The sequence below is a fragment of the Thamnophis sirtalis genome, unplaced genomic scaffold, assembly GCF_051295495.1.
Source record: "Thamnophis sirtalis isolate CommonGarterSnake01/CBP01778 unplaced genomic scaffold, rThaSir2_p1.2 scaffold_3, whole genome shotgun sequence".
NCBI classification, from domain to species: Eukaryota; Metazoa; Chordata; class Lepidosauria; order Squamata; family Natricidae; genus Thamnophis; species Thamnophis sirtalis.
The window spans coordinates 85410459-85424721 of NW_028261383.1; the positions used below are offsets into that span (position 1 = coordinate 85410459).

Genomic DNA, 14263 nt, shown 5'->3' on the forward strand with positions numbered 1-14263 from the left:
GTAATAAACATACTACGATTATGATATTGCGCTGGAATTATTTCTTCAGGCAATGTGTTAGCAGATGGTATTTTAGATTTTTATCCCTTTATTATTTTTACAAATAAGTCAAGGTGGCAAACATATCTAATACTCTTTTTTCCACCTCTTTCCCCCCACAACAACAATCCTGTGAAGTGGGTTGGGCTATGACAGAGTAACAATCCAATGTCACCCAACACTTTCATGTCTAAGGCAAGGCTAGAACTCCCAGTCTCCTGGTTTTTAGCCTAGTATTAACAACTAAATCAAACTGGCTCTACTTTACTCTGCATTATAAAATGACTTCTTTGCATATAATGGCCAAGGCCCATTTCAAGCTACTTGTTCCAGAGAGTGGTAATGTAATAATAGAAATCAGATGCGAACCAAATTCATCTGTTTCTTTCATGTGTTTTTGTTTGGAACCAATCCAATAAAAGTATAATATTCTCCAGATGTCCTTGTATATTGTGCTAATATTGGATTGGTTTCAGATTTTCTGGCTTAACCCATAATTAATACTTACAGGAAAAAAGAAAGAAAATTCACTAAGGATAAATGTTTTAAATGGTAGCAAATAGCATAATACTCTGGCCAAAACATCGATGAATGTGGGAAAAGATTGAATATATGCATAAATTTGGGTGGGGAGAGATCATATGTTATCTCATCAATACCAGGATATTTCTGTTATCATCAAAAACCTGTGGAGCGCTGTTGTGAATGATGCTTACAATAGTGTAATTAACAATCTCTACAAATTTTTAATTTTCTTTTTACCTCACAGTTTACACTATAATTCATTCCAGCTACAAAATCTTAAAAGTGATAGCAAAGACACTGTACCTTTAATAAAATATGATTAATTTTATCCTTTCTTCCATGTGCTTTTGCACAGAGACCCCATTTCCTTTGCAGAAACATATCTCAACCTTCCTATATGACATCTGGAATACATGTTTTCTATAGTGTCTCTGTTTGGAACAACTCTTGTTGCTACAAATTTTGTTATAAGAATTTGTTGCAAATCCTGGAATTTTAAAGAGAAATTCCTGCATTGGTTTTGTCATTGGGGAGTTGGATCCCCTTGTAAATCTCGTTTCCCTACAGATGATGTTCTATTCTTCTAAATATATATCTATACTAGTTTATTTATACACACACACACACACACACACCCCTGATCATATTGTTCGTGTTTGTACTTTTCCCCCCTAAATTGTAAAAGAATAGATCTCCAGTTAATGAAATTTCCATCTGAATCCCAACCTCAAATTATATTAGACAACTTCTGAAATTACTAGTACTAGATTGACCTGTCCTGAAATTGAACTAGATGGGAAGATCTATGCAAATATCTGCCAGTCAGAACATTTTACCTGTCCCAAATAGTGATCTTGATGACATGTTTTAACTGGGACAGAGATGCATAGTTTCTTATTTGAATATCTGTTAGCTTTGTTACCCCTTACTGCAATATTAAAAATCATTCCAGATTTCCTCTCACAATATTTCCAAAAGGGTAGTCTTGTTATTCCATTGTTTTCATTGAGCACTTTAGGATTGCTCCAATTATCTCAGCAAGCAAAAGAAACAGGCATAAAAACTTAAATCACAGTCTCCTCTTTTTCACACATACTGTACATATATCCAGAATATATTCACATTTGTATCATCACAAGCTTTATTCTTGTTTCATAAACCAACTGGTGAATGACTTCTCTAATATTTGGCTGAAAGGTTATTTTGTACTTTCCATATCTCCTATTACTTGGCTGCCACTTTACCTCTGCCTCGCTTTCATTGGCTGATTTGGCTTCTGTCACATTCAACAGTTGGCAAAAATCACTGACAATTGTTATTTCACAAATGAGGAACACTATTGTACCTCTGTATCCTTTATATGCTAGCAAAAAGCCTCATGATCAAAGCAAAAGATAAAAACAGTTCTGATTCCAGTCGCATTCCCAGCGCTTCACAGCTCTACTTACTTTTAGGTGCTGATCCACTTGCCAGACAGAGGGATGATTTCCAGCCATACTGTGGGAATTACGCTGAGTGCCAAAATTTCCTAGGGCAGGAATGCTGATTAGGTCAACAATCAGCATCAGACCTGCAAAGCAAGGTATCCGTTAAGCTGTTGGAAAGGTGGGGAAAGCAAACGCTGGATTTAAACTGCAGTAGGTATAAAGGGGACTGTGGTATCATGTGGACTGAGGGCAACTAACTGCTTCAAGTGGCATCAGCCTAGTATGCAATAAAGATTCTTATTGAGCTGTGTTGTGCTGAGCATGTCAGTAGCTTTTGCTGAGTTCGAGCCAAGGAGCCTGACACATTCACCGAGTTGGCAAAAATCCCTTCATAATCCAATACAGCTATTGCTATGAAACAGAGAGAGAGGGAGAGGGAAGAGTAGCAAAATCAAAAAGTATTTTCAGTTCATTACTGTTACTTTTAGTTTGGAGACATTACTATTTTAAAAAATTGAAAAAGGGTTCAAAATGAGGTAGCAGAGTTAAAGCCCTGCCTTTAGACTTCACACATAAAAAAATCTTCTAAAATATATTGGCAATGAAATCCAGGGAAAAAAATGTTCAGGCTCACCTAAATAAGTAACCCAAAAGACTGCTGAATTGAAAGGTAAAAACATTGCTTCAAAATTGTTTACTGGCCAGAAGATCTGTATATAAAGCCTGCAAATAATGCAAGAACCCTGAACCAATCATTTGCCCTGGACATTATACATTTCTTCATTTATACCTAGTATTACTATTCACTGACTACTACTATTCTTCAGCAACATCATATATTCAGCATCTTCATCATCATTTCTAGAGTCAGTCATTTCAAGGCTCAACTGTCATACATTCAAGTGATTCCAGTCCATATATTTTATGCTGTTGTGAGCTTTCATTATTGCTGCAATCAAAAAGGCAGCAAAATTAATAATGTCCACAAGTAATCAACTGGAAAATCCAGTTAATGTAAAACAAGCCTAGGTTCTAAATTAAGAAGTATATGTTTATGTTCTGTACAGCCTAAGTGCTACCCTTTCCAGGCATACCAGATAGGAAACATAATCAGATCAACTAATACAAGTTTATTATAAGGCTACCTTAATAGAATTTTGCAAGCCTCCCATTTCTTTTACAGCTTAAGAAGTTAGGGAGGGTCCTTTCTAATTCTCTTTCTCTGCTCATTAGGCAGCTGCAGGCTGTGCTTTCTCTTATCTGACATTTCCCTTGGCAGCATCCTTTCCCTCCATCTCCCAAGGTCTTTCTCATGAACCATTATATTAGGTGTCACTTTTAACAAAATGCCTGCTGTTGTAAATGCAAGTGTCTTGTACACTCAGCACATGTGCTAATAAAAGTTATAATACAGTTCAAATTAAATTGTTGGACTCCTATATTCTCAAATCAGTAAAGTTCAAACATGAACACGCATACGCACACACACACACACACACACACCAGTAGTAAGAGTGGCAAACTCAAAAAAAACCTCTGAGCGAATTACTGTTTGCTTTCATTTAATAGTGTTACTAGGGCTATTGCTTTCATTTAATACTAGGGTTCAACAGGCCCCACATAAAATGCTTTTGGAAAGTCACACCTATTCTTGGGTATTCCTTTTCCCTATTATTGTCTTATTGACTTCTCCCTAGAGCTCTTTCTCTCCCCATCCCTTTTTTCCCTCTCTTCCAAGCCTTTCCTCTTCCTTCTTTCCCTCTCTTCTTTATTCTCCTTCCAGTTTTATTTAAATAAATTTTGATCACTTTTTCTTTTAAAAACATAGATATGTTCCGGGAACAAACCAGCAGTTGCACATCTTTATTTCTCCAAAGGGCCTCTTGGGGGGTTCAAGTGACAGCTGGACAGTAACTCTGCTGACTATTATTTTTATAATTACTTTTAAAATGTTTGTGGTGCAGAATTAGAGAACTTCTCGGCTACAGGACCTTGGATGTGTGCCCAGCAACTCAGCCATAGCAGCAAACTGCTTTCATGCAGTTAGACATCTAAGGCACAGTCATAATGTGTTGTTACAATCATTACATATCTCTTCTACAACTATGAGTAGGTCATAACTCCCATATTTGCCCACCATCACCTACCCCTGATGTGCCTTTAATCTGTTTACATTTACTACTTTTCACGGAACACTTACCTCAATGGTATTGCACTCTGCTCTAATGCCAATGTGTACAGGTTAACAATGCAACAAACTATTTGGCTTAGCAGTCATAACTGAAATATAGGAGTCACTTGATGTACTGTTTCAACTATCACTGAAATGTCTATAGTACACACTTTCAGCTATTCACTTTGCAGTCAAGTTCTCTCCTGGGAACTCTCTTAAATGAAAATAACGCTCCTGATAAATCAAAGACACTATTGTTGTGAGAGACAATTATTAGGTACGGGGGTGTATCATCATTATTATTGCACATGGGATGGGAACCTGTACATAAAGATTCCCAAATTGAAAGGTTTAAAAACAAATGTTAAAATACCCTAAACTTTAAATTAGAGAACATAGATCTTGCTAGTTTTTCTCTACACATGGTTATCTCAGGGAAAAGCAAGCATAACAATAAAAGAGCTACAATTAGTGCATATATAGTACATAGATGCAGGATGGCTGGAAATGTGGGCTTTTCCAAGTATTACAATGCATGTACATCAGAAGGAAATTCATTGAAATGAAGGAATCCTATAAATAAGACTTTGGCCGCCTGTGTCCAACCTGGGGCATCGGCAGTGGAGCAATGTTAGGGGGAGGTGATGACAGGGGGACAGGATGTCGGCATTGGCGAAGAAGGTGGGGTGGTGGTGAGGAGCAGGGCGGCATTGCCAGGGATAGGGTGGCACACAGAGGATGTGGTTGCAGTGGGGGTGGGGGTATGGCAGCAGTGGTCTTCCACAACTGTCCCAGTTTCTCATCTAGCCCCTGGGGAAATTAATTGCCCACCCCTGCTATTAATAAACTTATACACACACTTACTCTTTCCTGATTTCAGAAACCTCATAATTGCTAGAAAAAGAATTTTCACAATGCCCCCCCCCCCCAGGTGGAAGCACTTTAGGATTTCTGAAATTTTTAAAACAAAAAAATACAGATAGACTCTCAAGTCAGGAAAAATGTTTAAAAAAACTGCCTCAACCTGCTCTCCCCAGAACATTTGTTAATCAAATGTGTTGGTCACTAAGTGGAGCAGGGATGATGCAGGGTTGGGGGAAATCCTGGGAGGCCTAATGCAGGCATGATCCCACCTGCCTCGGGCCTTCCCAGGCCTCCCCCATCCCCAGAGATATCCCATGTTCCACTGGTGACACGGCTGATTGTCTCGCCAGCAAGGAACAGTGGAGAAGGAAAATGCTGGGAGTGCCTGACTTTACTGGTTCTGTCACTGGGGCAAAATAAGGACTGGTTCTGTAGCCTTTCAGGGTTTTTTGCTCTGATCAGTTGGTTGCTGATCAGCTGGTCTTCAGGAGACTGCTAACCTCTCCTGCCTCTTGCTAGCCTTTAGGAAACCAGATCCTGCATGCTGAGGCAGCAGTTTCGTGATGAAGTTCTCAAAATTCTTCTCTTGCTTTAACACTAACAGAGTTGGAAGGGACCTTGGAGGTCATCTAGTCCAACCCCCTGCTTATGCATGAGACCTATCACGAGGCCTCATTTTATGACATTTCTTGCCTCAGTTGTTAAGTTGTCAAGAAGAGACTGGAGTGCCATTTGTCAGAAATGGTGTAGGGTCTCCTGCTTGAGCAGAAGGTTGGACTAGATGAACTATAAGGTCCCTTCCAACTCTGTTAAAGTGAATCACTGCAGTTGATGAGTTATAACCTGGTTATTGAGTGAGTCTAGCTTCCCCACTTACTTTGCTTGTCAGAAGGCCACAAAAGATCACATGATCTTGCGATACAGCAACAACCATAAATAGGAATCAGCTGCCAAGCATCTGGATTTTGATCACATGATCATGGATGGGGATGCTGGAAAGGTTATAACTGTGGCAAAACAGTCATAAGTTACTTTTTTCAGTGCCGTTATAACTTTGAATGGTCACCAAATGAACTGTTGTAAGTCGAGGACTACCTACCCAGCAAAGTTGTTATCTGGAAAACAGTGAATTATCTTTCAATTCTGTTGACCCAGGAGCATATCCAAGGCAAGGTTGAAAAATAACTGTTCTGCAGTATTAGTTTATAGCCCAATTCCCTAATGGAGACATGGTTAATACATTCCTCAATAAAGTAATAACTGGGCAGATTGCCAGGACTTTAACTCTTTTTGTCTCATAGTGGTCTCAAAGCTGAAATTGCTTCTGATTTTCTTTTAGCTGAGGTTACTGTTCTTTAATTTCTTCTCAATCATACTGTATCTTTTCTATATGTTATAAACACTATCAATATATTTTAAAAGGAGAAGGTTAATTTCAAATTATGCTATCCCAAGCTATTACATCAGATAGAAAAGTGATGGTTAACCTTTTCTGGACCAAGTGCCCAAAGCGCACGTATCCGAACCCCCAAAATTCTATGTGTGTGCCGGGGTGGGTTCCTGTCAGTTCTAACCTCTTCTATAGAAGAGGTTCCACAAATCTACAGTACCGTTTAGAACTGGTTCCAGCTTGCTCCCCCCCGTCCCTCTGCACATCATCAAGATGAAGAGTGAGAGGAGGAATTTTGGGAGTTGAAGTCCACAAGTCTTAAAGCTGTCAAGTTTGAACACCCCTGGGTTTTTTTTTCTAAAGGGTTAGGGGTGCAAGGGTCTTGTAACTTGACAGATTTAAGACTTGGCTTCAATGCCAGAGTTCCTGAGCAAAAAAAAATTGGTTGCTAAGCAAGAGCGTTGTTAAGTGAGTTTCACCACATTTTACAAGTTGGCCATGCCCACCCAGTCACATGGCTGGCAAGCCACTCCCACAAATAAGGCCACACCTACAGAAGAGGTTCTAAAAAAATTTGAAACCCACCACTGTGTGCATCCCTCCACACACACAAGTACCCCCTGCATGCACGCAGCCCCATCCATGCACCCCTCCTTCATGCACGCACACATCTTCCGCACATGCCTCCCACACACACTCTGCCCCAAGCTCAAATGCCCACTGCATGCGCAGCAGAAACCTGAAGACTAACTGGCTGGCAGGAGACACATGCGCATGTGTGGCAGAGCTGAACTAGGGTGATGGCTCACGTGCCATCAGAGAGGGTGCTGCGTGCCACCTCTGGCACACATGCCATAGGTTCTCCATCATGGAGATAGAACTTCTGATGTTAGAATAACTCTCTGTAGCCTTCCAGCCTGGACTGGAGTTTCAAAGTTCTCACACAGTGGGGGGGGGGAGGGTTGAATTTCTCACAGGAAGCCTTACTCCTTAGTTTTGTAACAACAGATTTGTATGCTACATAACAAACAAACTCCATTAAAATTTTGTAAATAAGAGTCAGGTTGAATAAGCCTCCTCAGGGAAGTCACGCTGTTAGTGAGAACTGCTAACACTCAGAAGTAATAGCGTGAGATTCCTCATAAATAGTTTGGGGCAGTGGTGAAATTCAATTTTTTACAGCCGGTTCTGTGGGTGTGGCTTGGTGTTGTAGCAGGGGAAGGAAACTGCAAAATCTCCATTCCCACCCCACTCTGGGGCCAGTCAAAGGTGGTATTTGCTGATTCTCCAATCTACTCAAAATTTCCACTCCTGTTCTTTAGAACCTGTGAGAACCTGCTGGATTTCACCTCTGGTTTGGGGCCATACAATCCCCAAATTCCTTCATTCCATTTATATATACAGACCTTCACTTAAAGCTCTTGAATGCAGAGATATGCTCATGTTAGGATACCACCTTCCCATGCCATAAATACAAGAAAAAAACACTTATGAAGCAGTTTGGAATGTTTCAGTTTTCAAACAATTAAACAACAGTTCTCCTAGCCTAACTTCCTTGATTTGGAATGAGTTTAGAGGAGAATCAGAAGAATTTGTCTGGAAACTCAGCTCTTTAGTTAAAGTTAAATTTGACAGAAATGAATTTTCATTCTTACCAAGCTAATTGATCCAGAAAATGGATTTTCATTCTTACCAAGCTAATTGATCCAGCATAAACGGAAGATATGTAAACATCTGGAATTATTCAATGTGGTTGTTATCCCCAATGGCAATAATCTGGTTGTTGTTGCTGTTGCTGTTGCTGTTGCTGTTGCTGTTGCTGTTGCTGTTGTTGTTGTTGTTGTTGTTGTTGTTATTATTATTATTATACAATTGTATCACAGCGGCCAGTTGTTTTGCCGGATTTGGCATTGGTTACTAATCGGGCCCCACCTAGGGGCCTAGGACGTCGTAACGTATTTTCGTAATATACATGCAGATCCAAGCAGTGCGTTTTTTTGCATTTGACTGATGGTGATTTTGTCAATTTTTAACTGTTTTAAATGTAATTCCAGTGCTTTTGGAATAGCACCCAGTGTGCCAATTACCACTGGAATTACCACTGCTGGTTTGTGCCATAGTCGTTGAATTTCGATTTTTAAGTACTGGTATTTTGCGATTTTTTCATGTTCCTTCTCGTCGACCTTGCTATCACCTGGTATTGCGATATCTATGATTGTGACCTTATTTTTCTCAATCAGTGTGATGTCTGGTGTATTATGCGCCAGTATTTTGTCCGTTTGTATACGGAAATCCCACAAGATGTTGACCATCTGATTTTCGGTGATTTTTTCAGGCTGATGTTCCCATCAGTTTGTTGCTGTTTTAATATTATAATTTTTGCACAAATTCCAATGGATCATTTGTGCCACTGAATTGTGCCGCAATTTATAATCAGTCTGCGCGATTTTTTTACAGCAGCTGAGTATGTGATCAACAGTTTCATCAGCTTCTTTGCAAAGTCTGCATTTGGCATCATCAGAGGATTTTTTGATTTTGGCCTTAATGGCATTTGTGCGGATAGCTTGTTCTTGCGCAGCCAGGATTAGTGACTCTGTTTCTTTCTTTAATGTACCTGTTGTTAACCATAACCAAGTTTGTTCACTGTCCACTTTATCTTTTATTTTTTCCAGAAATTGGCCACGTAGTGCTTTGTTCTGCCAACTTTCCATTCTTGACTTTATCACATGTTTTCTGTATTCTTGTTTCGTCTGTTGGGCCTTCAGTAGATTTTTGTTCTTTATTTCGATTAATAGATGTTCTTGACTTTCTTTTAAATAATCAGCCAGTGCATGTTTTTCTTCTTCAACTGTTTGCTTCACTTGTAATAATCCTCTTCCACCTGATTTTCGGGGCAGGTAAAGTCTATCAGTATCACCTCGTGGATGTAAACTGTAGTGCATTATCATTAGTTTCCTGGTTTTTTGGTCCAAAATGTCCAAATCAGCTTGTGTCCAGTTAACTATACCAGCTGTGTATCTTATAACTGGTATTGCCCAGGTATTTATGGCCTTGATTGTATTTCCACCATTCAATTTAGATTTCAAAATTTTCCTAACTCTGTTGGTGTACTCCCGCCTGACAATAGTTTTTACTTCTCCATGCTTGATGTTATCCAACTGCAGAATGCCTAAGTATTTGTAGGCTTCATTTTCGTTGCATTTAATTAGTTGGCCATTGGGCATTTCAACTCCCTCACATGCAGTGATTTTGCCCCTTTTTATGGATACAGTGGCGCATTTTTCCATGCCAAACTGCATTGAAATATCGGTGCTGAATACTCGGACTGTGTTTGTCAATGATTGGATTTCTATTTCTGACTTTCCATAGAGTTTCAAATCATCCATATATATGAATGCAGGATTGAAGAGGTGAAAGTGAATCACCCTGGAAAATTCCTCGCTTGATATTAACCATTCCGTAGATCTCATTCCCTACTGCCAACTTATTATTATTATTATCATCTTCTTCTTCTTCTTCTTCTTCTTCTTCTTCTTCTTCTTCTTCTTCTTCTTCTTCTTCTTCTTCTTCTTCTTCTTCTTCATTATCCTATGGTTCATTGCTAAAAAATAGAAATGACTAAAAAATTAAAATATTTGTTCTATATTCATGCTTGGAACTGTTAAAAAAATGAGCACCGTAACATAAAAATAAATAGAGGAAAAAATCAAACTGTCAGGTTAATCTGGAAGTTAGATTCTTCTCCAAGGTGACCAGACATAACCATCTGTCTTCTGGAGACCCTATTGCCAGAGCTTGTCAGGACACTCATTTGTCATATGCCATCTCATACAGTGGTCCTTGAATTGTACATACACATTAAAACAGAACAGTAATTCAACAATCATTCTTCCAGACATGTCAACTGTGAAGTATATAATCTAAAATAACCCAGGCCAGTTCATCTGAAGTGCAAACAAGGAGTTGGTATGCATCAAAAAAATTCAGTAAGTGACTTTCAAAAAGTATTGCATCTACAATGAGAAAAATACTGAAGTTTGAATGAGAATTCCAGAGGGGTTATCAGAAATGTTAAGTTTTACATATCATTTGTCAATCTCACTGCATTAGCAGCTTTTAAAATACACTGACAAGACAGAATAATATTTCTTCCTGTTCTGCTTTTCTTTCTAAACAAATCCCATGTCAACTTTAATTACACTGTCAATTGCTTTTGTCCTTTAAAAAAGTTCTTCTTCTCTCAGCAAAACTACAATCTAAAGTAAGAGAATCCATCTCTTATTTTTTTAAAAAAAAAACTCCAAAAACATGAGCTCATTTTACTTTATTAAAGTTCAATGGTTGTCTTACACATGAATTGGAAAGACATCCAAGTTAGACTAGGAAAACAGACAAGCAGTGGTCAGCTTGTGACCATTTGTTCAGCAATAATTCAAAGTTCCAATGGGGCTGAACGAATGATGGTTTACAACTGTTTCTGGATGTTCTGGACTACAGCATCCCTGCAGTCATGTGATCATGATCTGGGTGCCTGGAAACTAGTTTGTATTTATGACCAGATGCCAAGAGCTCTGTAATAATATGATCACTATTTGCAACTTCCCCAACCTGCATGGCACCTCTCATGTGCCCTCATACCATTCCTGCACATCTTCCCCAATTCCCACATAGGGAGCCAGAGCCCCAGCTACCTGCCTCTTCCAAACATGACTAACACTTTGCCTGAACTTTTTAATTGTACAGCCACAAGCTCTGTCTGGAAACCCCTTTGTTACATCACTTATGTGACATGGGCTGATTGGACAGGCCCCATCTTCCCCATGGAGAAGAATGATGCCAGCAAGGCTGAAGACCAGCTCTGACAGGTTAAGCCCAAGAATAACCAAGAACAGCTCAGCCAGTGTTCACTTCTTTATTTGCTTACACGTGTATATCAGACAGAATCTTGCCAGGCTAAATTCTTACAACTCTCATCCTAATGGACCTGATGGATTCTAGGGAGTTGCTATCCTTCTACTTCTTGGGTCCTCTATCCAGATCTTGGCTGTGTTGCCTCTTCTCTCTCCCTTTTCTGGAATGTACTCCCTCCTTCCTGAAAAACTGTTGCTTCACTGTAGTCCATCACACCAACTTCCCTTCCCCATAGGCATCATTTGTCACACTCTCAGAGGGGTCTGTCCATAGCAAATGATTGATGTAAATGTCTTTCACTACCAGATCTAAGATCATGTAGCAGATTTAAAATAATAATTTGCTTTAAAAATATATAGAGAGACAATGGCAACTCTGAAAATATTGCTAATAATGGACAAGTAGAATAGGTGGGGAAATTATAAAGACAATTACTGGGGAGAATAACAGATTTAGAACTCCTGCATCTTCATTCTCAGATCATATTTTCATATTTTTCACAGAATTTGTAGACTGCATAGCTGAAATGATGGTAACCTTGGGAACATTCCTAGCATGACATTAATCTGACCTATTTTGAACACTTTATTTTTTTGGTAGTTAATGACTTACTGAAAGTCTTGGTAAACCAGGTAAATCATACTTTACAGCAACTACTCACTCAGCCACTAATAACAGCGTAGATTTTTAAGTTGTGAATAAAACTACATATATGTTAAAATATTGTTTGTATATAGTATTTGTTTTGAGAAAATCAGAACAGACCAGGGAAGAAGTCCAGACTGTTACAACAAGTGGTGGGGCCAACCTGGCCATGGGAGGAGATAGCCATGGACTTTATAATAGAGCTTACAAAGAGTGGAGGGATACTCATTAAAGTTTTTCATAAAGAGATTGGATCATCTCAGCCGTGCTTGCTTTTGGTTGGGTTCATCAGTCAGAACATTGACATCAACCCAGAAAAATGTATTCACACAGCATCCTAACATTAATTAATTTATTATTCAAAAAATCAACTTAAATACCAGGAAGGCAGATCCTGGTTTTTTGTTTTTTTAAAAAAATCCAAACAATAGAAATAGTGGAATCAATTAGCCAAAGATATGATCTTGGGGTTAGCCTGGTTTACCATGTGCATTGGCAAAGATAAACTGACAAAGGTATGTGTCAACTGGACAATGGAATGTCAAGCAGCCTTTGAGAAGTTTGACAGTATGCTGATATACTGAAGTACGAGCTGAACACCCATTTATGGGCAATGCTGTAATTTCTTGTTCATGAATGGAATGGGAATTTGGACTCAATAATCTACATTTTTTTTCCACCTTGGATGATTCTGTACATTAAAATTCTGACCCAAGGATATAGAAAACAACAACATACCACAGATATCCTCAAAATTAAATGCATGGTGACTTAACATGGTGATGAGCAGGTAGATGTGACACTATGCATAATGTCAATGAATACTTACTTGCCACAGATATCATTTTGTTATTCATATAGGAGCTTCACTAATGAGCAAAAATCATGCTTGCAATCCCTCTACTAAGATACATTTAAAATTCACTTCCTAACTCACACTATTTTTCAATTGTAATTCTGCCAAAAACTCTCCAGGCACATTTAACAAGCAGATACCCTGGTAGTTAGAGCATTCATTTTTTTACACTTACTTTTTTCTTTTTGCATAAGGACATAAATGGCCTAAGTCTAGTCATTGGGCAAAGATGCTACTTTCACATTAAATTAGTTGCACAGCCACTCGATCCTTGGCCATGTTTAACTTTTCTCCAATTACACTTTCAATATCCGCAGCCTTACAATTTTTCAACATTCTCACAGCATGTATGACTTCATTATTTTCTTTAATTCGGACACCATTTTTATAGCATTTGTTTCCATTCCGCTGTTTGACATTTCATTATCATTCTCACATAAATTCCTCAATAACTCCTTCAGCACTTTCCATACCAATTTTTAAATAACTTCTTCCATCAATAACCCAATCACTTTCTTGCTTTGTTCATAACCATCCATTAATAACATTTAGCAGAATAATTTTTCTCCTTGATTAAATTCAGCATGTTGCTCAATGTTTCTCACATCTCGTCTTTGCTTCTTCCATTATCAGTGTTTACTGAAGCATAACAAACATCACTAAGCTATGGATTCCAACTTTCCCACATATCCATAACAACTTAGATGGCATGAATTAATATTTTCAGTAATACAGTTTTACCCTTTTATTTACATTACTGTTATTCTTCTTGTTGTTATGTTTTCAGAACTCTTCTTTGGAAGTAAGGTTGGAAATAAGGATAGATAGATTGGAGACATAAATGTAGAAGAGAAAGAAGTGGATGCAGATTGCAGGTAAAAGAAAGAACTGGACAAAAGTGAAAGAAGACAAGAGAGGATATTTGGATGTCAGGTGACAGATGCAACTACCTCAAGAAAAGATAGTTGGACAGAGTCTGGAAGTATCGTACATCATCTTCCTACTTCTTATAAGACTATCACCATCACCACAAGTCCTTTCCCAAGTAGGAGAGGCACCAAGTTATCACCAACATTTTATTGTAACAAGCCACTAGCTGAGCTGAAATTTTCAGTCATTTAGCAAACTTAACTGGCTTGGCAGTGATGTAGCACATGACTGAGTCAGAAGAAGAAACTGGCATGAATCCATTGGATGTTAGACAATGGAGCTGATTCAGGTAGAAAAGACTACCACAGTGGATGAATAGACAGGGGACAAAGATAATGGCTGGAGCAGTGAAACATACAGAGGTAAATGCAAATTAAAGCTAAGGACAAAGACAGATGTGAAGAAAGAGAGCATAGAACAGTAAGGACTATCAGTATAGCTACTAAGATAAACTAAGGAAGATCTAGGCATCTCACCAAGAGAAAAAAAGAAGGTTGAGGGAA

The 14263-nt window shown here is 38.6% G+C and overlaps 1 protein-coding gene across 2 annotated transcripts in view; it reads right to left on the reverse strand.

The window, feature by feature from the left end:
• The window catches only part of SGCD (sarcoglycan delta), a 468122-nt gene that overhangs the window by 353818 nt on the left and 100041 nt on the right, over positions 1 to 14263 (reverse strand). Inside the window, exon 2 of one of the 2 annotated variants that reach the window (XM_087709402.1) lies at positions 2013 to 2134. The gene's annotated coding sequence lies outside the window, so the exon portion shown is untranslated. Of the gene's footprint in view, positions 1 to 2012; positions 2252 to 14263 lie in introns of those variants that run through there. The other variant, XM_087709401.1, reaches the window with a different exon arrangement.